General features: G+C 37.4%; 1 protein-coding gene across 3 annotated transcripts in view; it reads right to left on the bottom strand.

The window, feature by feature from the left end:
• Nucleotides 1-1,228, bottom strand: part of Chl1 (cell adhesion molecule L1 like) — a 206,838-nt gene extending 205,610 nt beyond the window's left edge. For all 3 annotated transcript variants that reach the window (XM_029558428.1, XM_029558430.1, XM_008822695.1), the window contains exon 1: nt 989-1,228. The gene's annotated coding sequence lies outside the window, so the exon portion shown is untranslated. The remainder of the gene's footprint in view (nt 1-988) is intronic.
• Nucleotides 1,229-25,549: the final 24,321 nt, after the last annotated feature.

Raw genomic sequence — 25,549 nt, 5'->3', positions numbered from 1 at the left:
GAAAAATAGAGAAAGAGGCACAAAGAGGAAAAAAGGACCATTCGTGACTGGCATCTCTAGCTCTTGGGGCTCGGATACCAGGGAGCCATGGCAACCAGGGCCCAGCCTGCCCTCTGGCCCCCTTGGTTGGTCTTCAGTGTTCAGATGAGGTTGAGAACTGTGCCTTTCGGATTTTTATTCTCCCCTCAACCCAGCAGTCCACAGATCGCCCATTCCAGGCCATAGGCATTAGAGAACCCTCCTAGGATCAATAATTCTCTCCAGAGTCTAGGAGCTAGATCCGGGCTTGGGGTGTGTGAGATCTGTGCCCCAAGACCTAAGAGATGGGCAGTGGAGAGCGGAGCCAAATTCGATCCCCTGTGCCTTTCGGATTTTTATTCTCCCCTCAACCCAGCAGTCCACAGATCGCCCATTCCAGGCCATAGGCATTAGAGAACCCTCCTAGGATCAATAATTCTCTCCAGAGTCTAGGAGCTAGATCCGGGCTTGGGGTGTGTGAGATCTGTGCCCCAAGACCTAAGAGATGGGCAGTGGAGAGCGGAGCCAAATTCGATCCCAAATCTTACAGGACCTCCCTTCCACCCGCCGCCTCCCCCCCCTACCCCCGCCTCCGCAGGGCTGCAACCTACATCTCTCGAGGGTAACGAGGGGGGCGGTGGCTAGGTTTGAGGAAAGATGGGTCAACCTACCGGGTAGGAATTTAGGAGTGCCAGGGTCCTTGAATTCTGTTTACTCCATCTGACTGACCTGAAGCTGTCAAAATCCAGCCACTGCCACCTGAGGCGGTGCTACACCAGGAGGTACCTCTCTCAGGTTAGGGAAGGTCCTGGAGCCACTCCCATTTGGGGAAGGTTGGAGCCCTGGACTGCGCGCCATTGCTTTTTCTCAGGTGCAAACCTTAATTCTCCCTCCATCTCCCTCAAACTGTTGGCTGATGGGCGGTTTGGGAGATCCCCATCCCGAGCAAGGCTGGCACAGATAGACTCACCTGAGCCGCTTCCAACGTCAGATCGGTCCGGTACCTCCTCTCGGGAAAACTTCTCCCCAAGCTAGCTCAGAGGGCAAAGGGGGACAAATACCATACAGCTGTTCTGGACAGATCCAGGGGAGTTTCTTGGACGCTCCCCGCTGATCCGTACTGGAGTCTGCTCACAGATATCCCGTCTGTCCCCTCCTGCTCTTAGCACAGATCTCCAGAAGGCTGGACCGGTTCTAGCTTGCACCGGTATCCACGCCCTCAAGCAGGTATAAAGTAGGGTACAGGGTCGGAGGCACATGGAGGGCTCACTCTGTGTGAGCAGTGAACCCTGGGAGAGAGAGAGAGAGAGAGAGAGAGAGAGAGAGAGAGAGAGAGAGAGCTTTAGACTTTGATTTTATGAAAAGCAAGGGACAAAGAGAAAACTTTGCTTGTCGTTTTCATCTCGAAGCCCAAGAGGCAGGACCCCTGCCGGTTTATCCGCAAAAGAAAGAGAAACCCCTCCCCTCCATTCCCTCTCCAACGGTTTCGGTTCTTATTTCACACTCGGTCTTTCGGGCTGTTTTCTCTCCCATAGCTGCGCAGTGGAGAGAGGGGTGTGGTACCTTGTGCCTATTAAAAAGAAATCATCTTCATGGTTTTCTTTCTTCATTTAGAGGCGTGATGGGACTCGCGATTTAATTTAAGAAAGCCACTTCCATCAGTTGTCAGACCAGTGCAGGCATCAATTTAGAGATCTTCCTCTGCTACCTAATGCTGTAAATTTTTGTCCTACTATGATCCATATTATCCCAGATTGGTTGATGACATTTTTCCTATTTACTCTTTATTAATTCACTACTATAGAATAAAGCTTTCTGTGCTTATTTTCACTGCAAAAAGCCATCCCTGGTGCTTTTTGCTATTCTATCAATAAATAGAAATGTTTTATTTCGGGACTAGAGTATGGGAAAGTCACAGACTTGTGCATTCTATAATGGATGAACATCCTCTTTGATTTTTGCTCTCCCATCATGATGCTGTTTTCCAAAATGTCCACACAATGCTGTTTTTAAACAAAATTCTGTTGCATGGAAGCTCCCTTTGATGCTAACAGAATTATTGACTTCTAAGTTTTGCTCTACTGAGGCTATGCAATTGACCTTACTGTCTGGTTTTGTTCTCTTGTACTGCTTTATACAATGGGGACATTTAGAGCTCTGAGTGACCCTCAGAGTTGGATGTCATTACAGGGAGCAACAACAGGGAAAGGAGTTCAGGACTGCCTCAGAAACATTTGGATCAAATATTTTAAAATGAAAAAATGGACTTTTCCGTGTTTATAAATGCAAACCTTGATGCCTTTTTGCTGTCAGTTCGTGGATAGGCACAGTTTCTCCTGACTGTGCTGGCAAATTACAAATGCAAGTGAGGGCAGGATGTGTCCTAGGTTTAAATTGTACTATTGGAATCGTTCCTCTGCCCCAGGCATCATTTTTCATGTGCCAGGTTTTCTAAAGTAGAAACAAAGAATGTTGAATAAAATTCCAACAAGGAAAATATTGTGTATGTAGGAAAGCATTTCCAAAGACAAGGAGCCGCAAGAGACACACGCAGCCAACTCGGTCTGAGAAATTTACCACCTTCTGGGGCAGCCTCCACTGGCAAAAAACAGAGAGCTCTATTTTGGCTAGAAAAACAATGAACTTTAAACACACAGTCTTTTCCTTTCCTGTGATTTGTTTGTTTGAAACATTATAATCATTAGTTAGACAGACATAGGAAACAGATAATGATGATTATAGGTGATAGATAGATGAGAGATAGATGATAGGCAGATAGATAATGATAGATGATAGATAGACAGACAGATGATAGATAGATGATAGATAGATAATGATAGATGATAGATTAATAGATAAATGATAGATGATAGATATATGATAGATGAAAGATAGATGATAGATGATAGATAGATAGATAGATAGATAGATAGATAGATAGATAGATGATAGATAGATAATAGATAATAGATACACAGACAGATATGAAGAAAGGGGAGGAAAGAATGACCAAGATACAGAACTATTTTTCAATCACTACTTTTTCTGTGTTAGTAAACACTGAGAAACTCAATAACCAAGACCACATCCTTCATTTTGAATCAAATAATCAAATACACATTAGGTAATACAAAGCACAATGCCCCAAACAACAAGATGAAGTATCAGTCTTTCATGGACTTTTCTTAATATGCATAATTTTGAGCCTCTGATACTGCATATAGATATGGAAATGTTAATAGCTGCCTGTGACTGACTAGGAACAGTAATTAAGTAAGCATATAGCAACTTACTTTACCCTAGGCAAATAAACTTTCAGAAAGGAAAGAGGAAGAAAAAATGCAGAGAGGAACAAGGGTAAGACTATGACCAGGAGAGAGGGATGGCAAAGGATGAACCAGGAAAGAAGAAGAGTATTTTTTCAGTGGAAACAGGCGTCTTTAAATATCTCCATCCAAGGAACACCTGATAGCTGTAACTTCTGTGGATGGGTTCATATTTTTATACTGTACCAAATACAGGCAACACAGCTAGGCCTGCCTGGCCAAAGAGACTCACAGCTCTACCGCCTCAGCTTCCAACAAGGCTGGAACCAGAAGGCAGTCTTCAGCCAGAGAGAAAGGCTGCAAAAGACACCTTCTGCTGCTGTTTTGGACCTCTCTCCTGGCTCCCTTTCCACTGTCTGACACTTTCTCACTCAGCACACACTCCTGTTCTAGCATGGGGTAGCAACATTATCTTCTCACCGGTCACGTGGAAATCTGATCACATCAGCTTCAAAAGGTGTGAATTTTCTCTCTCATGATGGATGAAGACTCTTTCTATTGAAACCACTGCTACCAAACAATGAAGGAAGGGGGAAAATGAATTTTCTCATACATAGAAGCAGAGGGTGAGAGAGATAGGCCAGTGGACTGGAAAAACATAAAAGGTATCAAAAGCTGGGGTCTGTTTTCTGCTTTTCCTGCTGATTTACTGCCTACCCTCTGCCTGAACCATCATTTGGTATCATTCCCAGAGTTAGGGCCATTGCAAGAGCATTGCCTTTTGGCAAAACCAAGTCACTAGTGGTAATGGCATCATTCCTAGAAAAACTGTTTAGCAGAAGAGCTGTAGTGTTGGAAATGACATTTTAGTCTAGCAGTTCCGAACAGTCACAGATCAACAGGGATTTTTTTTTTTCTGGCCAACTGTTATAGTAAAGGAAAACAGGATGTTCCAATGAAGAATAAATCCTTCAAAAGCAACCTTGGAAGGACAAAGCATCCTCCTCCAGCTTAGAAACAAACAAGGCTAAAGGAGACTACTTTAACTCTGCATAGTTACTAAGAGGCAACATTTGTTTCATCCATTGGTACATGAACTAAATAACAGGCATTAAAATCAAAAGACAATAATTCTGGAACAAATAAGAAGGAAAGTACTATATTTCATGCCATGGATCATTAATATAGATGATTTGGCCTTAGGAGGTCAGATAATCAGATATGTTGAATAGATTTTAAAAGGGCTATGCACTTTTATAGCCATTAATAACATTATCCCATGTTATTAAGTCAGTGATAGTTGCTATCAGATCTCAAGCTTTTGGCATCTGCTGACTGCTTCTACATATCAAAAACATATCTGACCCCCCAAACAGAAATTCTGCCTAGGCTACTGTCCTCTTGGTAGTTTGCTCCAAAGTCCTATGCTATCACATTTGAGCTCAAAGCCCTGTGAATTGTATTACAGGGTAAATTCTTAGTTGTTGAGAAGAAGTTCTGCAGAAAATTGACCTACAATACTTTATTTCTAACATCATTCAAAATAGTTTCATTCTGGTAAAATATTCACCCATAGCTTTGTTTTACATTTGTGGGGAGTAAGGTTTCAAACTTGTACAACTGGTTAGTGGCCTATATTATATTCATAAAATCTTCTAATTTCTAATCCCATACAATTTTAGCATATAGCAAAGTATTATCTGCTTTTAAGATAATCTTATGAATCCCAGTTCTGCAACAGCAAACAGGATAAACATTAAACACAGAAAGAAAGTGATGTCAGCAGTTTAAGGACTAATCTTGCCAGAGAATAAATGAAAAGTCTTCATCATTTTCTTTGTTCTCTTTATACAGTTGATTTTGAAAATATATTTTCTAATCAATTAATAAAGGAAATGCCTTGGAGAAAAATAAGAAGCCAATTAGGTCTGATTAAAAAAAAAGTTTATGGCATCCAATGGATGACCCCAAAACTACATTGTTATTTTATTTTTGGTCACATGGCCGCCCACCTAAGAACTGTATTTCCCAATGTCTCTTGGGACCAAGTTTGGTCCTATGACTAGATTCTCATGAAAGAGACATTAGGAGAAATGATATAGGTAACTTCTAGATCATTCACTTACAAGTAGTCTAGATTCGATCTTTCTGTTCTAGTTAGTCTATAGTGATAAAAGCTTATGCTGAAGATGACTGTATTAGCTACTTTTCTGTCACTATGATAAAACATCATGAACAAGAGAACTTATAAAAGGAAGAGTTTATTTGACCTTACAATTCCAGGTTCCAGAAGTATTAGAGTCCATCAAGGGAGGAAGGAATGGTGAGGTGGCCATACCAGGAGCAGAAAGCTTAATATGTCTTCAAGCAGGCACAGGAAGCAAAGAGTGACAGGAAATCCTGCAAAGCTTAAGAACTCCCAAAGCCAACCCCCAATGATAGAGTTCCTCCATCAAGACCACACCTCTTAAGACCTCCCCAAACAGTGCCACCAACTGGGGACAAAATGTACAAATACATGGAGCCTGTGGGTGTCGTTTTCATTCAAGCCACCACAATGACAAAAGAACTATCATTGGCTTTGATCCCCGCATGACTGTGGATCAGAACATACCAGCTAACCTTAAAATGTGAACATCTCACTTCTTTTGGCCAGTCTTTCACAGTCCCTTCTAACAGTTTAAGCTTTCCTTAAGCAATGGAACTATAATTTGTATCATCAGAACAATTTTAAAGAGAAACAAGACAAAGCTAATGTGAGCGTTTGTTGGCCTGACTTGCCTAGCATACGTTTACATTCATTAAACTCAACCAAGCATCAGGAATAATATCTCCCAAGTTTATGTGGCTTAACTGAAGATGGTCCAATGCTCTTTCTACTCATCATCCAGGTGCATGGGTACGGGCTTGATTCTCAATATTTCCCATCTCTTTGTGTATTTGAACAAGAGAGTGAAAGGCAAAGGAGCCAAAAGAAATCAATGACAGACTTCTACAGTTTGGATAGTAAATGTCCTCCATCTGCCCTTCAGTTAAGGACATAGTATTCAAAGTGACTTTATTGGGAGGTGGTAGAATGTTTATTCCCCAAAATTTATTGAGATTTTATGCATTTCATATAATAGATCCTAATCAAATTTGGATCCCCTCCTTGCTTCCCATTGCCCCATAATCCCCTCACCAGATTTCAGGTATACTGTCATATATGTTAAATGTTATGGGGTCAAGCATTTATACTACAATGTCCTTTGGTGAAAGTTCATCCACTGGAGTCTAGTCAGTATATCTAGAGTCACTCCCTTAAAGAAAATCTACTCTCTCTCTCACCACATAGTAATCATTTTCTAATAGTTCCTTGGTTAGAGATGGGGCCTGTTGGGACCTAGTGCCCATTTTCCCCATTCTATGCTGGGTTTTTGTCTGCTCAATTCATCATGGGTCTTGTGTATGCTGTCATCATTGTTGCAAATTCATGAACAAGTTCCCAGTGGCCTGAAAGCCTCTGTTTCCTTAAGTTCATGCGTCAACCCTGCCTTTTAACAATATTTCAACCCCCACTTCCACAATGGTCCCTGATCCTTGGCTGGGTGATATTTAGTATAGGAATCCTATCCAGGGACACACACTCTACAGTCTCTTATTCTCTAAGACTTAGTCAGTTTTGGCCTTCTGTGTGCATCGCATTCTGTTGTATGAAGAAGCTTTACTGTTGAGAGTTGAGAGATGTATTAGTATTCTTTCTACCCCCTGTTCCACCATGTTCCATGAGCCTTAGATGTAGAGGTTCCATTGTAGATGTGTCATTTAGATCTGGGAATTTCTAGAAATTTATTTTCTGCATGTGAGCAGTTGTGGAACTCTGTAATAGTTTCTGTCTGCTGCAAAAAGAAGCATTTTTGACGAATGGTATATGGTATACTTGTCTATAAATATAAGGATCCATATTTAGCATACAGTAAGAAATTTCATTTTTCTAGAGATATGACAGAGACAGAGTTTTCTCTATGATTTATGGCCTCTCCATCTATGTGTATTTGAAACGATTTTCAGTGTCACCCATAGGTTCCCTTCCACTGAGAGGGCTTTAAGTACAATAGATAGGCTGCTCATTACCCCCTAGATAAAAGTACCACTACTGCACCAATAGAGAAAGTTTGCTGTGACAGTCAATGTGGTTATTTGGCTTTACAACTGGGCTGGGCCACTGATTGATCGTTCTCCCTTAGCAGCATGCATAGCATCTTGTAGAGGTGTGAGAGCTAGTCTTCGGGGAGAAGGCCTCCAGGTCAGTTCCAACTCCATTGCTCCAAGTCCTATGTGTGAAGTACGTTCTGTCTTCAGCAAAACAGTCTTACTTTCAAGTTCTTTGAGGCAATCAAGGGCTGTCAATAGCCCTTGTTATTTTGGGAGTTTTCGGCTCTCTCTCTCTCTCCTTGTTTAATGTTCTTCCCCAGTTTAAGTAACTTCATTTTCCCCTTGAAAAAATATATCTCCTATTATCCCTTTTCTGGAATTACTTCTTCTTCTTCTTCTTTACCCCATAGTTCCTTGTATTTCCTTCACTACTCCCTTCCCAGTTGAAAAATCCCCATTTTCCCCATTACCTCCTTGGTAATATCTGCTTCCTATTATCCCCCTCTTACCTGCTCTTTCTTTCCCTTTACCTCTGTGCTTCCTTTCCATTTCCCTGGCTCTTGGTGTTATATCAAGACATATACTGACATAATGGACTGGTGCTAAGATCCACAAAAGAGGGAGAACACATGACACTTCTCTTGGTCTGTGGTTGCTTCACTTAGTATAGCGGTTTCTAGTTCTATTCATCCATCTTCAAATTTCATAATTTCATCTTTAAATGAAACTCCCTTGTGTAAATGTACCACAATTTCATTATCCATTTGTCATTTGAGGGGCATCAAGTTATTTTCATTTTTATTTTTTAGCTATTTTGAGAAGAGCAACAACAAACAGAGTTATACTGATGTCTCTACAGTAGGATAAGTCCTTTGGGTATATGCCAAGGACTGGTGTAGCTGAATCATACAGTTGCTTCCTTTTTAAGAGTTCTCAACACTGTTTTCTATAGTGGTTACATGAGTTTGCACTCCTATTAGCAGTGAACGAGCGTTCCCCTTTCTCCACATTCTCATCAGCATTTGGTGCCTTTTGTTCTCTTGATCTTAGCCCGTCTGACTGGGGTAAGATGAAGTCTTAAAGTGGTTTTCTTTTACATTTCTCTAACTTTAAATGTGTTGAAATATTTTTAAGGTTTTTCTTAACAATTTTTATTTCTTTATTTGAGAAAATTCTGTTCAGGTCCAAAGTCCATCTTTTGACTGGGTTGTTTCTTTTTTTGTTTTGTTTTTTGCTTCTTTCTTTATTACGGATACTAATCCTCTGTCAGATGTGTAGCAGATGAAAACTTTCTCACACAGTGCACTTCCTCTCCACTTCTTTGGTTGTTTCTTTGCCTGTACAGATGGCATTTAGTTTAATCAGCCCCCCAGTTGTTGATTATTGATTTTAATTCCTGAGCAACTGATGTCAGATTTAGAAAGTGTTTCCCTACACATCTATACTTATAGAGTACTGTCTATGCTTACTTCTAGCAGTTTTAGAGTTTTAGGTTTCATACTGAAGTCTTTGATCCATTTACACTTGTCTTTTTTGTATGTTGAAAGATAAGGGTCCAGTTTCATTCTTCTGCAGGTGGAAATTCACATTTTACCAGCACATTTGTTGAAGATGCTGTCTTTCCTCTGTTGTGTGTTCTTGTACTTTTATATCAGGTAGCTAAAATTACATGTACATATGTTTGAGTCTTGCATTGTGCTCTGTTGCTCTACATGTGTATTTTTGTGCCAGTGCTATGCTGTTTTTATGATGATAGCTCTGTAATATAGTTTGAGATCTAGTACAGTAATCCTTAGGCTCTTTCTTCATGCTGAAGATTGATTTGGATATTTGGGGTCTTTTGTGATTCCATATGCATTTTAGGATTTTTATTTTAATCTCTGTGTAGAATATCATGGGGATTTTGGTTGGCATTGCAGTGAATGGATACTAATCTTCTGTCAGATGCTACACATCCAACAGAGGATTAATCGGTAGGATCATCATTTTCACAATATTAATTCTACTAATCCATGAGCACAGTAGGTCTTTCCATCTCCTGGAATCTTCCTCTATCTCTTTCTTTAAAGGTTTAACATTTTCACTGTAGAGATTTTTAATGTCTTGGTAAAGTTTATTCCTAGATATTACTTGAGACTATTGTGAATAGGAGGTTTTCCATGAGTTCTTTCTCTGATTGCTTGTTATTGGTACATAGAAAGACTACTGGGTTTTGTAAGTTCATTTTGTAGCTTACCATTTTTCTGAAAGTATTGATAATTCTAAAAGTTTTCTGGTGAAAATTTTGGAACCTCTTATCTGTAATATCATAGCATCTGCAAATAGTGATAATTTGCTAATTAGTACTCCTTTAATTTCCTTATCTTATTGCTCTAGCAAGAGTTTCAAGCACTGTGTGTTGGAGTGGAGATAGTGGGCAGCCTTATCTGGTTCCTGATTTTAATGGGAATGCTTCCAGTTTTTCTCCATTTAGAATCATGTTGACTCAGGGTTTGTTGTATATAGCTTTAATTATGTTGAGGTATGTTCCCTTCAGTCCAATTCCCACTAGGACTTTTAACATGAATGCACGTTGAATTTTTGTCACAAACTTTTCTGGGTCTATTGAGATAACCATGTTACCATTTTTTTACATCCATTTATATGATTTATTACATTTATTGACTTATATTGAACCATACAGCATCTCTAGATTAAAAGCTATTTGATCATGGTGGATGATCCTTTTGATGTGTGTCTGTATGAAGTTTGCAAGTATTTTGTTGAGAATCTTTGCATCTATGTTCATTGAGATATGGGTCTACAATTTTCTGTTTTTGTTGTGTCTTGGTCTAGTTTTGGTATTAGAGTGATGCTGGTTTCACAGAAGGAGTTTGGGAGTACTCCCTCTGTTACTTTCTTTTTGAATAATTTAAGGAGTATCAATTGTAGATCTTTGAATGTCTGGTAGAATTCTGCTGTGAATCCGTCTGGTCCTGGGCTTTTTTAATTGGGAGGTTTTGTATTGCTGTTCTAATTTCTTTATTGTTATGGGTCTGTTTAAGCTGATGTTATCTTCTTGGGTTTTTTATTTTATTTTATTTTTTTGGTGGTTTCCATGAATTTAGAAATTCATCCTTTCTTTTAGATTTTCAAATGTAATAAAGTATAGGCTTTTAAGATAGTCCCTTGCATGTTTTGGATTTTTATATCTGTTGTGATGTTTCCCCTTTCATCTCTGATTTTGTTAATTTGGATTTGCCTTTTCTTTTGGTTAGCTGGACTACAGGTCTATCTATCTTGTTTAACTTTTCAAAGAATCACTTTTTAGATTCATTGATTCTTTGTATTTTTTCTTTGTTTCTATTTCATTAATTTCTGCTCTGATTTGTGTTACTTCTTCTCATCTGCTAGACTTGAGTTTGGTTTGTTCTTGACTTTCCAGAGTCTTGAGTTGTGCTGTTAAATTATTTATATATGCTTTTACTGATTTTTTAAAAGAAAGAACACAAAGCTATAAGCTTCCCCCTTGGGACTGCTTTTAAAGTGCCCCAGAGGTTTTGTTGTATTGAATTATCATTTTCATTTAATTCTAGGAATACTTTTATTTCCTTCTCAATTTCTTCTTTGACTCATTCAGGATGGTGTTGTTTAATCTTCATGAGTTTTCACAGTTAGTAGAGCTTCTTTTGTTGTTGTCAACTTTATTGCATTATGGTCTGGTAGAAGGCATAGAATTATTTCTATTTTTTGTATCTGTTGAAGCTCTGTTTTGTGCCACAGTATGTGGTTATTTTTAGAGAAGTTTGCATGGGCTGCTGAGTAGAAAATGTATTATTTGGTGCTTGGGTAGAATATTCTGTAGATATATGTTAGTTTCATTTGATATAAGATGTCATTTAATTCAGATGTCTATTTGTTCTTTGCTCATTTGATCTCTCCGCTGGAGACAGTGGGGTATTGAAGTTACCTACTGAGTTGGGGTTAATCTGTGTTTTATATAACCAGGTGACCAGAGTTTGGATTTTGTTTCTTAATCCACTCCGCTATCCTATGCCTTTTGATTGGGGAGTTGAGGCCATTAATATTTAGAGTTACTATTGAAAGATGTGTATTGGTTACTGTCATTTTAACTGATTTGTGTTTTTTTTGTGTTTCTGTTATTATTCCTTTCTTTGTTTTCTTACTGTAACCTCTTGGTCATACTCATTCCTATCTTTGGTCTTTTGTATTGTTTTGTGTGTTCTCTGTAGTACTGTTTTGGTTGACAGGAATTCTCTCAGTCTTTTTTGTGTCATGGAAAATTTTCCATTCCTCTTCAACTACAATAGTTTTTCTGGAGAAAGTATTCTGGTTTGGCATCCATGATTATTTAGAACAGGGAATACTTTGGTCCAGGCTCTTCTGGCTTTATAATATGTATTGAAAAGTCAACTGTAATTCTTATGGGTTTTCCTTTATATGTAACTTGTTTTTCTCTAGCAGCTTTCAGTACCCTCTCTTTGTTCTGCACATTTAGTGTTTTTACTCTGATATGCTGTGGGGAGTTTTTGTTCTGGCCCTGTCTAATTTGTGTTCTATGTGCTTCTTAGTTCTCTATGGGTATGTCTTCCTTAATTCTGGGAAGTTTTATTCTACAGTCCTGTTGAAGATCTGGTCAATATGAGGAATCCAGTTCTTCAACTTTGTTGTCTAATCTTGATATTCTGTTTTCAACTTCGTTCATTCTGCTTGTGAGGCTTTTTCCTTTTATTTCATATTGACTTACTGAATTTTTACAATTCCATTCCCATTTTGGCTTGGGCTTTCTTCAATGTTTCTGTCTTTTGTGAATTCACTTTTCAAACCTTGAATTTTTTTGTTATTTCATTCAGCCACATATTTGTATTTTCTTGTGCTTCCACCACTTTTATGCCCACTCTCTTTTTCTTTGTTTGTCTGTTCCTTAAGTTCTTTGAACATGTTTATGATTGTCCTTTCAAATTCTGTTTTAAAATTCTTAGTTCCCCAGGGTGATTCTCATTGTAGTATAATTCTGTAGGACTGGTTGGTTTTGTTGGGGACATGCTCTTGGGTTGTTCATATTATTTGTGTTTTTGAGTTGCCGTTTGGGCACTTTGCTGGTTGTGTCTCCAATAGGAAACTCTATTCTGCCTTTGTTTAGTTGAAGTTTAGTTTTGTTTATATTGTTGATATAGCTTGGTTGCTTTTTGATCAGGTATGAAAAGTTAGCTGCTGTATGTTTCAGGCCCTTGTGGGTAGAAGGTTGATCTGGGTAGTAGGCAAGTCTGTCACAGGCAGATGAGGGGGGGCAAGGGCAAGACGGGGTGGTAACAATCTGTGGGAGGCTTTAAAAGCTATACTCTGATGGAACCTTTGAGAGGCAGAACCTAGTAGATCTCTGGAACTTTGAAGGAATGCCCTTAAAGGGAATTATAAATCTCCAGTATCTTCATTATCCTTTTGTTCCCTGATTTGTGATATAAGTAGTTTGTTTTGTGTTGTTTTGGTAAATGTGTTTCCTTAATGGTATACTATACTGCCACTGGACAAGAAATGAGGCCAAGCAATTATAAATGAAAATCTACTATACTTTGAACCAAAATAAGTATTCTATTTTTTTTTTTTTTTTTACAGGGACAGAAAACTGTCTAAGAGAGTTTTCCTTTGGGTTTTTGTTTACCCTGCCGGGAAAGAAACTTAAAGTTTCTTGAGAACGCTGGATATCTTTTGGGGAAATTGGTTTTTTTTTTTTTTACAGTGACAGAAAAATGACTAACAGAGATTTACCTTGGGCTTATGCTTACACTGCCAGGAAAGAAACCTAAAGATTACTGAGAAAGCTGGATATCATTTGGAGAAATTGGCTTCTTATCATCAGAGTCCTGATAATAACATGAGCTTAAAAAGAAAGGCATATAGCTGACAGTCATATTTGAAGTTCTAGATATTCTAGAAAGCTAACACTTTTTTGTTTACTAAAGCAGAAAATGGAATTAAATTTGACTTTGTAGCAAGCTGAAATCAGTGACACATCAGAAATATCATAATCCATGATAATATTGGATTCAACCCAGAAATACAAAGATGATTCAACAGATGAAAATCAATATATATGGTATAAACATGAACATAATGAAAGATAAAAAACATATGGTCACCTCTACAAGTACAGAAAAATATCATTTTAAATTTTACATCTTTTAATGATTAAAATTCTCAATAAATTAGGTATGATAGGAATATATCACAAGATACTAAAGGCTATATGTGGAAAAAAATATAGCTGGGTCATGGGAGATGGCTCGATGTATAGAAGCATTTGCCACCAAGTTCTGACAACCTGTGTTCACCCCCAGGTGGTAGAGAGAAGGAAACAACTCACAAAAGTTGTTCTCTGACCTCCACACATATACCATAGCACATGTGCACATAAGTGTGCATACATGCACACACACACACACACACACACACACACGTAAAAAACTACTTTAAATATGGTCACTATCATACTTGACAGAGAAATGTTGAAGGCGTTTCCTCTTAGGTCAGGTCTAAGTCAAGGATACTCCACTTTGATCACTTTGATTTAATCTAATACTGGAAATTTTAGCAAGAGCAACATGTACACAGAAGGCCACAAGTAGCCAAAGTGTAGAGAATAAGATACTGCAGAGAGCATGTCCCTGGATAGAACTCCTATATTAAACCTCACCCAATCAGGGCTCAGGGACCATTGCAGAAGATGGAGTGGAAAGACTAAGAACCAGGGATGGTGCATGATCATAAGGAAACAGAGTCTCCCAGGCTTCTGGGAACTTGCTCATATGAACTTATAGCAATGATAACAGCATGCACCAAACCCATACAAACTCAATCAGACCCAACATAGAACTGGAGAAGTGGGCAACAGACCCCAACCTTATTTGAAGAACTATTGGCAGCTGATTACTCCTGAGTGAAAAAGAATTCATCCTCTTTAAGGGAGAGATGCTAGATTGGCTGCATAGACTCCAGTGGATGAATTCACACCAATAGACACCTGGTTTTGGAAACTTGAATCAATGGACTTTAATATATAAGACTTAAAATGCATGAACTCTAGTGTGGGGGAGGTACTGGGGGTGCTGGTGGGGAAGGGTTCTAAGTGTGGTTAAAATGTTTTGTATGAAGTGCCCAAAATTTCAATAAACTGAAATTTTCAACACTGAAAAAAAGAGGAAGAAATAAGATTTATCCAAAACTAGAGAGGGAAGAGTTAAATTATACATACTTTCTGATGAGAAACACCCCTATCAAAAAAGCTGGAGGTATGGGTTATAGTAGAGGTTCAGGATACAAAGATCAGCATTTCAAAATTACCATATTTACATGTCTCTGCTGAACTTGCTGGGAGAAAAAGAGCATTTCTATTTATAACATCTACAAAATACATTATAAATAGATGCAACCAAGGAAGTAAAGGATCCCTACAATGAAAACTCTAAAAGGCTGTAGAAAGAAATTACACAGGACAGTATAAAATCCAAGATAGCTCGTGTTCTGGGATCATAAAAATCAATACTGTTAAGCTTGACTCTGTGTGTGTGTTAGTTTTCTTATTACTGCCAGTAAACACCTAACAGAAAGCAACTTGAAGGCATGGTTTATTTGGTCTCATCATTTAAAAAATGTTGTAGTCTATCATGACCGGGAGATTTGGTGGCAAAACACGGCCACCTTCATCCACAGCCAGGAAGCAAAGAGGTGAATGCTGATGTTCAGCTCCTTTCCTCTTTTTCTTTTTCTCCCTTTTTATTTAGTCATTGACTCCATCCCAGGGATATTGCCACACACATTCAGGGTAAGTCTTCTTTTCTCAGTCAAATCTCTCTGGAAACTCTTTCCCACATCTAACCAGAAGGCCAGAGGCATATCTTCTATCTACTTCTAAATTTACTCAAGTTAACAGTGAAGATTACTGTCACACTACTCATAGAAATCTACAGATTCCATTCAATTTCACTTTGAAACATTATTTTCCTTGCAGAAACATAAAAGGTAATCTTAAAATTCTTATGGAACTACAAAAGCCAAAGCAATCTTGAACCCAGAACAAAACAACCAACCAAAAAACAATCAGCTAGAGGCATCACAATATTCAACTACAAAATATACAATGTACAGCTATAGTAAACAATACAGCATTATACTGCAAAGAAATAGACAGACACAAAGAAAAATGAAAGAAAAGGATCCAGAAGTAAATCCACATTCATATAGACAACTATTTTTAAGCTTCTTTTTATTTATTTGTATTTTATGTAAATGAGTGTTTTGCATAAATGTAAGTGTACCATGTGCACGCAGTGCCCATGGAGGCCAAAAGTGGTTGTCAGATCCCTTGAAACTAGGGTTACAGACAGTTGTTAGCCACCATGTAGGTGTTAGGAACCGAACCTGGATCTTCTGCAAGACAGTAAGTGCTATTCATTGCTGAGCCCAAGTGAACTATATTTTAATTAAATTACTGAGAACATAAAGAGCAAAGAGAAAATCTTCAGTAAGCAGAAGAATGAAACTACCATACACAGAAGCTGAGTTGGAGCACATCTACTACTTGTAGAACCTGAAGCTCTGAGCTTACTATAGGAAGACAGTGGAGAAACACTTCAAAGTCGTGGTATTGCCAAAGATTTTTTTTAGATAAGACCCCCAAAACACAAGCAACGAAAGTGAAAATGGAAATAGGAGATTTTATAACACTAAGAAGTTTTTGTACAACAGAGGACACAAGCGATAGAACTAAGAGACAACTGAAAGAGTGGAAGAAAACATTTGCAAATTAATATGCTTGTGCCTCTGAATTCTTAAACATAAATCAAATAACGCAGCTTTAAAATGGACTCAACCATGGGGCTGGGGAGATAGGAGAGAGGGAAGGGTGAAGGGTCAACGATAATTAAATATGTATGAAAAAGTCCCACAGAAACCTGCTATTATGTAAAACTATTAAAAACCTATTTTTTAAAATGTTTGAACAGAGGTACCTGCATGGGTGATTAATGCTCCAACCAGAGGGCAGGAGTGGAATACCTCCCTACAAATTGTTTGTCAGGGATACCCCAGAAACTCCCAGAAATTTACCTGATACTGCCTTGATTGACCAACAAAAGTATATCATAAGACCCTATTGCTAAAGACACCACACATGTGGGTTGCAGGACACTAGAAATCAATGAGGTGTTCCTTCACTACCAGCTAATTTTCATAGAAAGTGCTATGCAAGTTATTGGGGGCAAAATTTATCATAGTCCAACCCAGTTGTGGACCATGAGCTATAATTATCTGGCTGGCAAAAGAAGTCTACTAGTGCAATAGTGTTATGACAATTATGGGGGCAACAAACCACCTTGGATTTGATGTCTGCACCACAGGAACAAGAAAAAAAAATCTCATGCCTACTATTGTAAACCTGGTCCTGAGACAATGGCTGGGAGGATGATTGATCCTAGGGTCATCTACTATAGCTTCTTGCTAAATGGACATGTTGTCAAACAGCATTCTAAATACTTATGTTTATACCTATTGATTAATGCTGATCTCACATCATCAAAGAAGCTTCTTTTCAAAGTAGACAACAGTTAATTCAAAGGCCACAACATGCTAAAGTGTGGAGAAGTGACTGGAGTGCTCAGCCCTAAATGGGACATCTACATCACCCCTTCCATGGTGCACTGAACATCACAGTAGAGTGGGTGGAAAGAATACAAGGGCCAGGATTTGGGGAGGAGTGCTGTGAAACTGTCTTCTGGACATGACCCAGGGATTTCGTTCATGAACTCGAAACAGCTGTGGTTATATCTGCACAAGATTGGACCCATCAACAATGCATTTTGCATGGGTAAAGGACTCATGAGGCGCTACCCCTCACTATGGGTGTTAATGGGTGCTTGGGGGTTGTCATTTTTTTCAGTGATTTTGCCACTGATAAGTTGCTATGCTCATGAAAACAAATCAGTGGAAAAAATAACATCAATGTCTAAGAGGATTTGTTGGTAAGAAACAAAGTTTCCACCGGAGTAGAGAGTGGATGAAGTGGAGTATGAGGTGTTGAAAATTTGATGTACACCTGTATGAAATTGCCAAATAATTTTGGCTAAATAACTAAGTATGTACATATAAAGAAGATACAAAAACAGCCAACAAATGTATGAAAAAATGCTCAATACCAGTAGTTACCATCTCAATGAGATATCATTTTTGCCTGCCTTGTATACTACCATCAAATGCTTAAGAATATAAAGAGAAATGAGAACATAACTGTTTGGGGTGGAATTGTAAATCAACTATAACCATGATGGAAAACAGTATGGAGATTTCCCCCAAATAACAACAGAACTACCATATGGTCCATTAATTCTATTCTTGGATATATATCTAAGTGAAATTATTACACAAAAGATTCATGCATGCCCTCATTTGTTGCATAAACATCCATAGTATTTAAAGTGTAGACTCTCCAGAGATATCTACCAATGGATGACAAAATAGAGAATATGTGGCATATGTATGTATGCATAATGGAATATTATTTAGCTATGCAAAAAATGAAATCTTATCATTTGTAGCAATGTGGATGGACATGAAGGTCATCATGCTAAGCAAAATAGACTGTATACAGAAAGACAAATGACACCTGTTTTCACTCACCTTTGGAAAATAAGAAGACAGTCTAAAAGGAGATAGAAGAGGGAACACAAGATACTGGGAGCTATAGAGAGAAGGAGAAACTGAAAGAAGTTCAGTAAAGTCTACCCAAACACAGCTAGGAGAAATTAGCTTTGTGTTTTTCTTTGTCATATAAAGGTGACTATTAATTAAAAAGTCTAAAATACATAACTATTAGAAGAATGCAAAATCTGCAGCACAAAGTTTGAAGACAAAAGCTCATCACTCTGATTTGATGATTAGTGGTTACACACATGAAATTTGTGATTATAATCTACCTTATAAATAGTTACAAAGACAAGTATCAATAAAAATAATTTAAATTTAAAATGAACCTAGAACTGAACATTTTTTTAAATTAAGGGTATGTCAGAATAACAGAATATTCTTTATCAACTTATATTTAACACTTTAAAAATTAACCAACTAGCCCTCTTCATGCATTGTCTAGGGTCCACAGTTCATCCCATTAATTAAAGTTTCCTTGCAAAATATATAAATTAATTAGAGAAATGTTCATTTTGGCTGTCTGGGAGGTGTTGAAACAGGGTCTCTCTAAGTAGCCCTGAACTCAGGTCCTCAGGCTTCCACAGCAAGTACTTTTACCCACCAAGCTAGCTTCCCAGCCCCCCATGCTCTGCTTTGAGACAGAGTGCTATGTAGTCCAGGTTGGCCTTGACTCCTGCTGACCTTCCTGTCACTCACACTTGGATTACAGGCATGCACACAGGCATGCATTCATATCTTTCATCTGTTTAAATTATTATAAGCAATACTTAAGATGTTGTTTTTCTCTCTGGCTGTTTCCAACACTTTTTGGAACATCTTGATTGTTACACACACTTACCTTGCTAAGGGTTTCTGAGACCATTCATTTACAAGGTGAAACATTCACCAATATGCTATTCTTTCATCAAATATATATTTTGTCCTATCAGCCTTCATTCTTATCTGTTTTTTAAGAATCTGTTTATGCATATTTTAGTATCTTGAAATTGTATTTATTCTTTTTTCTCCCAATCTTTTCCCTCTGTCTTTAAGTTTAGTGAATCTCTACATGTGTCTGTCTGCTGTTCATCTATTTGAAATTTTTAATTTGAGATATGCAGTTTTCATATCTAGAGTATCTTTTATTGAATTTTGTGATTTTTATACAAGATAATTTGATGGTGTTTAGATGGCTTCCCCATCTGCCCCTCATCTTACTGATCCCTGTCCAATTTAATGTATTCTATTATATATAATAAGGCCTGTAAGACATTAATTGTATTCCCAAATATCTTTCAGTATGGGTCCATCCACTGGAGCCTGTTTAACCTACCAAGAGTCCTGTCCTTGAAAGAGAGAGACTGTCTCTCCCCACCCAGCAGCCATCAGTTGCCAAAAGTTCCTTGTGTGGTATCGGAGCTTCTTACCCACTTTTCCGGGTTTATGCTGAGATTTTTGTCTGGTGTGAGATTGGATGGGACTTGTGCATTCTGTTACCATTACTATGAGCTCACATGAGTAACTGACCAGCAATCTGGAAAACTATACCTCCTTAAAGTCATCTACCACCTCTAGCTCTTACAATCATTATATTATGTCCCCTCTTCTGCAATGATCCCCGAGCTTTGGTAGGCAAAGTTTTGATAAAGGTGTCCTATTCAGGGATAAGAACTCTGGAGTCTCTTGTTCTCTGCAGATTGGCCAGTCATGTGCTAAGCAAAATCTTCTGCATCAAGAAATCTTTGTGTTGAGAGTTGAGAGATGTATTAGTGTTTAGTTTTAGTAGCAAGTCAATAGGAGTCAGTTTAATACTACAACTATTTAGTAGAAAACTGGTATTAGGCTTTCCATTATGCACTGTGACCTATTTAGTCTCAGGTTCCTAAGCCTGATATCAATATTAGATATGGGACCCATCCTATGAAATGGATGGATCTGAAAACCCAATTAGAGAGTGGTTGGTTGGCGCCCATAATATTTGTGCCACCATTACACTAGTGAGCATATCTTGCCAGGCCAGTTTTTGTAGTTGATGATTATGTTTGATGACTGTGGATTGATGTTGTGGTTGATGACTATTCTTTCTCCCTGTAGTATGCATATCACCTTCCAGCATTACAGACACTAGTCCATAAAGATGAGGCTCTGAAGTCATCACCAGGTTGGTTTCCCCTTGTTTATTCTACAGCTCATGTATGTAGTGCCTTCAGCAATTGAGTCTTACCATCAAGTTCTGGTGGTTAACCAAGGCCAAGGGCAATGACCAGTAGTATTTGAGACCCCTTGATCAACAATTTCTAGAGAGGGAGTCCATTCATGGTATTGAGGTTTTATTTTGTTAGTCTATGATGCCTAGAAGGTGTCCTTTCCACCTTTTATAAGGTGACCGCTTTTAATTTCTTTTTATAATGTAAATGTGTAGACTTTAAGAAGCTTCTATAGTGGTATTTTCCATGCGGCTTTTTCTAAAGGCCATTAATCTTCCTTAGATTGTTTGCTGTAAATTTTTTATTGAATTTTTGCGTATTTCATACAGAACATCTTAATCTTCATTAATTGCCCTTTCCCCACTGGCACCCTCCCATAGCCCCCCACCCCACTGGAATTCATGCACTCTTTCATTTGTGTTAAGGCTTATTATGTCCCCAGATGTCCCTCAGTGCAAGTTCATCCACTAGGGCCTAGGCAGCCTATCTAGAGTCCCTCCCTTTAAGAAGAGCAGCTCTTCCTCACCCAGTAGTAATCAACTGCCAATGATTCTTCAACTAAAATTGGGATTTGTTGCCCATTTTCGAAGTTTTGTCCTGGGGTTCCGTCTGCTTGAGTTTGCATAGCTCTTGTGCATGCTCACACCATTGCTGTGGGTTCATATGCTTTTTTAAAAGATTATATTTCTCTTCTTGGATTTCTTTGTTTTAGATGAGTTTGAAAATACCTCTGCCACCCAGGGATCAGGGATCATTGCAGAAGAGGTGGTAGAAAGATTGTAAGTGCCAGAGGTACTAGATGATCACAGCAATGGCGACAGCATGAGCAAGACCCACATAAACTCAAGCCAGCTATACTTCCAGCATAGAAGTGGGAAACTAGGGAAGCCCTAATACTTGTTTAATAATTGTTGGCAACCAATAGCTGCTGGGAGAATGAGAGTCAGTTTATTTTTAATGGGTATTAAGCTGGATAGGTTAAACAGGCTCCAGTGGATGGACCCATACTAAAGGACATTAGGGGACACAAATTTGACTTGATAGACCTTTTTGCACACACACACACACACACACACACACACACACACGTATATATATAAAATAGTGTACATGAAATCAAGCAGGGTGTATTAAAGAGGGATGCAGACAGGGAGGGAGGAAGGAGTCTAAATATGATCAGAATATACTTTATAAAATTCACAAAAATCCTTTGTTCTTTGATTCTTATTCCTATATTTCCTTTAATTCTTATTCCTAATTTTTTTAAACTTCATTGTAGATATAGTTTTATGGAAAATGTGTTAAAATTGCCTCTTTTTGAAATAATAAAAAAAAATTTTAAAGGAAAATGTAAATCACAAAAATTCAATTAAAGTGGAATAAGAATTTTTTGTGCTTAATCATATTCGATTTGTAAATTAAGTTTTTTCCTAAATCCAAAGTCTGGTCATCTTCACTGTTTCCTTATTAAATACAGAACACATTATCTTGTTTCTACCATATATTGAGTCATTTGGGTTTATTTTCTGATTATTGTACAGATTTTGACCTCAAACTCACTATTTGGTTCAGGGTTGCCTCTAACCTGTACAATCTCCCTGCTTCAGTCCCTGAGTGCTGGGATTCCAGGTATATGTCACCACTTTCTTCTTCAATGCTCTTAGGTCACAAATTGCTATGTTAACACACATAAGCAGTTATCAACAATGAATGCATTGCATTTAGCTTCTTTCAAGGAGTAAATGTTATTTTCAGATTTTTTTTTAATAGTAAAGAGACAATACTACTAAAGTATTCAAAACTGTATGCCATAGTACAGTATTCCTACCAAAAAGCCAAATGTTAGTGTACATCTGTGATTCCATTACATTTGGTAAGACAGGAGGTGAGGGCAAGGTTATCATCTAGAAGCCAATAGGACAGCTAGCTTGGAGCGCTCCGTGCAGCAGGGACGAGAGGCCCTGCCTCAAAAAAGGTAGAGGATAAAAACCCAGTTCTGAAAGTTGTCTCTGACTTAAAAACACACACATACCATGACTCTCACAGAACTGCAGTCACACACACACACACACACACACACACACACACACACACAATGTAGGCATATACACACAAAATAGATTAGATAAACAATGTACTGAATAATCACAATAAAAGCCCAAAGACCTGTTCCCACTTACAATCCTTTGTCTAGAGAAGCTATTTATGTATGTAGACAAAAATAAAAACTTTCCTTTTCAGATAAAATGAGACAATTATTACCATCAGAACTGCACTATATGACACAGTAAAAGCAATTTTTAAAGTTAGAGGAAACGATACTAAATGAAAACTCAATTCCCTTTAGAGAAGAAGAGTATTGGAGATGGTAATAATATTGTTAAATATAAAAGATTTGCCATCTTGTAGTTTTCTTAAATTATATATGGTTGTTGAAACTAAAAAGGCTTAGCAATTGCTTTCAATGAAAGAAAGTTTTTCAATCTCCCCATTCCAAAATGTGTTAACACACCCACATACAATATTTCATATATGAAGACATTAGAATCACTTATGTTACCTAAATAAAATGTATTGCTTTCACAATTCTAATTTCCTCTAGAGTCTTATTATTAGCACAACTAAAGAAGCCTGCAAAGATTTTACAGAAACATCAGCCAAATTAGAAAAAAGTAAAATATAAATCTTTTCAGATTTAAATTTTGTATTATCTCTCTATGAAGAAAGAGATCTCTAAATTATGATGTAGTCACTGGGCTCTTTGCTGATGAGAATGCAAAAGACTTCAGCATTTGCATTTGAAAACAAAATATGACAAATATATCTTGTCTACATCAGTATAGAACGACTTGAATTTTGTTAAAATATGAATGATTTGCTTCAGAAGTACAGAATAAGTCTTAACCTAGTACAGTGTGGGTTTTTTCTTTCTCTGTTATTCTTTGAAAATTATATATATATATATTAGAAACAACTAGAACTGGTTAATTGATAAATATCTTACAATGTAATTAGTCATAATCTTGCACATCAAACATTCTCCATTTACTTTATCTAAAGCAAGATACATTTCAGATAGCTCATTTTTATTCTTAAAATGACACTGAAAAAATGAAAGCAAACATCATTTTGCTGACAACTGCTTGAGATCCAGGTATAATTATTATGAATAACGAGGAGAAACTTTTCCTTATGACATTTAGTCCAACATTATATTATATATGCTCTTTTAGGTAAAAGTCAGAAAAATGGGAAGAAATTGACAGTTTTTCAGAGGGGTCTGTATGACAACTAATGAATTCTACAAGTGTATTATATATTTTTGAGAATTTTCAAGGTGTTCATTAGTGTTAGTTCAGTTTAAAGAAAGGAAAAAATAAAGATTAGTTTGTTTTCTAATCATAACCTTTTTTTTTAAGAAGCAAATATTTGGAAGACACTAGCCGAAAAATACACATAAAACATCAGGAATGTAGGCATAGTATTTCTTGCTTAGAATCCCACTGGAGGTTAAAGTAGAAGGATCATGAGTTTGAAGACAGTCTGGGCTCATGGCAAAAACTTGTCTCAAAAAATAAGTAAAATGAATGCATATGTCTAATATGATGAAAATCAACAGAAATAATAGAAAAAATAGAAATAAGAATATAAATACATAGTAGTAATGCCCAACCTCATAAATAAATTTAGTGTTGCTTAAGAAATAAATACATTTATCAACAAAATATAGGAAAACACAAATTTTCATTAAATGCTACACAAATAAATGGCAAATTGAGATTTTTATTTTACTTCTGATACTACATAGCAATCTATTCATGCTTTAATTTTTACAGCTGCTATAAAATTCAAATATAGTAAAAAGCTAACATCTTTTCCCAAGTGAGGCAGTGAAGCATGAACAGAAAGATTTTTAAATACTTAAAATCCTTCTGAAATAATTTTGATTTTGCTAATCTGATATGTCCCAAGCTTTACTGAGTAATTCTTCCTCAGATGATTTAAATATCAAATTCTGATGCCGATTTTGAAGTTGATAGTTGGCAGTTAACGTCTCTGAAAGTTTTGAATAAAGCATGCATATATTCCACACTTGACGAATTGCACACATCCATTATAAGACTTGGAAAAGAAAGGCATTCCCATGCCAACCTTCAAACCCTCAACAGGAATTTATTCCAGCCATAACTCCACACCGATGACAGAGCAAACCAACATAAAATGGGGACTCCACCAAAAGAATTGTTTATAGAAGGAGCAGAGGCGTTTTCCCATAAAACCCTGTAGAAGCCCCACTGTTTGGTTCTACTTTACACTTAGGGTAATAAACTCCTGTCCTTTAAGTTATAGGGTTTTCTCACCATCATGTGATTAAAGATGTAAGGTAAAACAGCCCTGCTTAGAATCATCTCAAAGAAGGAAAATACAATATCTGTGTTGAAATAAGGACTATAGTTTGGTTTGTATCTTTTAACAACCAAATTAGTCTCCTTGGGAATTGGTGCTTAAATAGAATTCCAGTCATGGAGAACGTCACCAATTGTGTGCTTACTACTGTCAGTGGGTGTGATCGTGTATGTGTGTTGAAGATGGATGGCTATGTCTTTGTTCTTGATTCCCAAGAAAATAAACTTTAGTAAAAGGATTTTTTTTTAACAGTGTTCTTCAACAGGGAATCTATGGTGCATATTCAGTTCAGAAAATAGCAAGGCTAAAACATGAGCCAACACTGCTTTCATAAACTGAATAGGAATAATGGAGAGAGATCTAAAAGGGAAAGAGAAAATGGAAGTAGCACAATACATAAGAGAGACTTCATCCGGAAAGCAGCCATTTTTGTTTATTTCACATTTCTTGAGAAATAACCGTATCAAAAAACCACATATGTTATGGTGAAATGAAATAAATTTATGCAAAGAAGGTCTTTAAGAATTTCAAAGGGAATGGGAAAATATACACAGGTAAACAATTGACAACAAGGGGCCAGAAGAGATGGCTCAGTAGTTAAGAACACTGACTGTTTTTGCAGGACACCTGAGTTCGAATCTCGGTACCCTCATGGTGGCTAACCTTCTGTAACTCCAGTTTCAGGAGATCCGCCTTTGTCCTTTCCTGGAACTGCACAACACAGGTGCACTTAGACACATGCAGGCATAGCACATAAAATAAAGACAAATATACCAAAATGTTAAAAAAAAAAAAAAATGACAACTACAAGCACTGTGTGGAGCTCAGACTGCAAGGATT

The sequence above is a fragment of the Nannospalax galili genome, unplaced genomic scaffold, assembly GCF_000622305.1.
Source record: "Nannospalax galili isolate Female #2095 unplaced genomic scaffold, S.galili_v1.0 scaffold828, whole genome shotgun sequence".
In the NCBI taxonomy this organism is placed as follows: Eukaryota; Metazoa; Chordata; class Mammalia; order Rodentia; family Spalacidae; genus Nannospalax; species Nannospalax galili.
Note: the sequence above shows the minus strand (reverse complement) of the source record. Positions and strands in the feature narration are given on the sequence as shown.